Source organism: Carlito syrichta, unplaced genomic scaffold (genome assembly GCF_000164805.1).
Source record: "Carlito syrichta isolate Samal-C Ts95f unplaced genomic scaffold, Tarsius_syrichta-2.0.1 Scaffold313327, whole genome shotgun sequence".
Taxonomy (NCBI): domain Eukaryota; kingdom Metazoa; phylum Chordata; class Mammalia; order Primates; family Tarsiidae; genus Carlito; species Carlito syrichta.
The window spans coordinates 22,639-25,827 of record NW_007257423.1 but is presented as its reverse complement, the minus strand read 5'-3'; positions in this window follow the sequence as shown (position 1 = coordinate 25,827).

Genomic DNA, 3,189 nt, shown 5'->3' with positions numbered 1-3,189 from the left:
GCGATCCTTCCGCCTCAGCCTTCCAAGTAGCCAGAATTACAGGCATGTGCTACCACGCCTTGAGAGGGCCATAACAGAGTATACCATAGACTTAAGTTAAGAACATGCTATAACCCAATAAATATGTAATCGGTTTGTGGACAATAACACAGCCATTTTAGTTTTCTGCTTTAAAACATAACCTGTAGCTGTTTAAAGTTTCAGTTATGGGAAAAACTGCAAAGCTCCAGTTCAAGCTTCAACCCGTTCCCTTGACCTACTTTCCCCTTAGCAACAACCAATCAGGTGCCAGGGGAAAATCACCTAAAGTTTCCAAATGTCTCTGCAACTTCCCCAGCTAGTGGGCCAAGGTCAGCCCGAGTCAAGCTAGCCAATCCTCCACGATTGAGCTGACCACCAGAGGTTACTACCCAATTAAATGGTAACAAGACTGGAAAGTCCCCCCAAACTCCTCCTCCCTTTGTGTAACCATGATAAAAGGTGTCTGCTTAAAGAAGTCGGGGCCTCTGCGTGTACTCCGCTGCGACGGTTGTTGACAGAGGTCCAGGTTCGAGCTTGCAAATAAAGACCCTCTTGAACTTTCATCGAAATTGGCTCTTGGTGGTCTCTCGAATTGAACTTTTGGCCACTACAGCCTGGCTGATTTTTTGATTTGTTGTACAGATGAGGTCTCGCCAAGTTGCCCAGGTAGGTCTCGAACCCGCGGGCTCAGGCAATCCACTCACCTAAGCCTCCCAAAGGCGCGGGATTACAGGCTGAGCCACCAAGCCTGGCAAAATATTGGTAAATATTAAACTAAATTTTCATTTTAAAGCTATGGCACATAAAAGAAGTATATTGCTAATGATTTCTTTTAAAGTGACAATATAAACAAATATAAATATGTGTACACACAATATGCATACATACCTACACACACAAATATATATATGAAACATGTTATTCTCCAGGTTGTAGGGTTAATAGAAAAAATATTGCAAAACTATTTTAAAATAATTGTATGATATAAAGTTTTGTAATACATAGTACATAAATATATAGTACATATATGTAGAATATATATACAAAAAGATATATAAACTGTATCTTTATACATATAATAAAGGCTAGAAAACAGCATGTTCTTATCTATTATTATTATTTCGACCATTAAAAACTTTTCTAAGAAACTGAAATGGAATAAGTTCTGTTTTTTAGGTATTTGCAATAAGGAGAACACCCAAACATGGGAAATCACAAGGGTTTCATAGGGGAAAGAAACAAAAATGGCAGATCAACACCTACCAATTTGTTTGCCTTTATTCAACAGGTATTGCACAGTGCTTTTTCTCTGTAACTGTACTGATCTCAGTCAATTATAATATGTTGTCAGAATTGGTGACTCAGAGAAGAAATTTAGAGGGAGTAAGTTAGTCCTTAGTACCAGGAAGCAAGGGGGTGCATGTAAGTCTAGTGCAGGAAATTTGACAGTCCTCCATGCAATTGAATGATAGAGTTGTTAGTAATCTTTATTATCTGCTTCATATTTTTCATTTCATTAAAAGTTTGCAAAAGGAAAGTGTATATTTAACAATAAAATATATTAGTAAAAGCTTATATGGATTGTTTGCTCTGGGGAAAAATATTGAAGCCAAATCAAGTATGCTTAGCAGTAAAATGAAATGGATAGCTCAGAATGGGTATACAGGCTGATCATTCTGTAGCTATTGCTGTAAGTTTAAAAATAGCAAACTTTGAAAGTAAAATTGTTTTTACAAATATAAGAATGAATTTTATGTGCTTATTTTTATTTTAGGAATCAGTATATACTTTCTCTCTCTCTCTGTATGTGTCGAAGGGGAAACTTACTCAAAATCAAAATGCCAATTGGCCGTTATAAAACCTTTCATTGACAATTCCATCAGTAGGTATATTTGGTTTGACAGAAGAAATAAAACCCATTATTAGTTATATCTGTAGAGTGGCTATAGTGCAATATAATCGATTGTGTATTTCAAAGTAACTAGAAGAGAAGAATTCAAATGATCCTAGTATAAAGAAAAAAATTTTAGGTGATAGGTAACTTCAAAAGCACTGATTTGATTTTTACAAATTAAGTGAATATATTAATTATCCCATGTACCCCCAAACAATGTATATCTATTATGCATCAATGAGAATTTTTTAAATGCTATTTCTATTAACTCTTTTTTAAATTTTAAAGATGTGAGGTACAATTCTGGGTGAGGTATACAAATGGTCATCGTACAGGTGAAGTTTGCACCTCACTTTGGACCCCACTTCATCTGGTTTGAGATCAGGTACCCTTATTGATAAAGTTTGCCCATCCCCTCCCTCCCTCGACCTGCTGGGCTCCAGCGATCCTTCCACCTCAGCCTTCCAAGTAGCTGGAACTACAGGCATGTGCTACCACGCCCGGCTAATTTTTGATTTATTGTAGAGATGAGGTCTCGCCAAGTTGCCCAGGTGGGTCTCGGACCCATGGGCTCAGGCAATCCACTCACCTCGGCTTCGCAAACTCTGGGATTACAGGCTGAGCCACTGAGCCCAGCGCCAATCCCTTTCTTATAGTATTATGACAATTGTTCAGTGTCCACTTATGAGTGAGAACATGTGGCACTCAGTTATTTGTTCATGTAATAGATCACTGAGCATTATAGACTATAAGTCCATCCAAGTTGCGGTGAAGGGCATAATTTTGTCCTTTTTGACTGCATAATATTCCATCATGTATATGTACCACATTATTTTTCATCCAGTCCACTTTTGATGGGTAGTTTGGTTCCAATACCAAAACATCCCAGGTCCATGACTTCTGGGATACCGTGAAGTCAATACTCAGAGGTGAATTCATTTCTTTATGAACACACATCAAGAAAATGAAAAGATCACAGATTAACAGCCACACACATTACCTAAAGGAGCTGGAAAGACAAAACCACCATAATCATAACTTCAACAGAGGAATCCAGATCACCAAAGTAAAAGACCATACAGGACATAGAAGACAGAAATATCATAGAAAAAAAATCAACTAAACAAAATATAGTCCTTTGAAAGGATAAACAAGGTTGAAGGACATCTAGCCAGACTGACCAAAAAAAAAAAAAAAGTTTCTTCAGCTTTGAAGACGCTGTTTAGTTTGATGAGATTGCATCTGTCTCTCTTATCTGATAAGGCATGGGCATT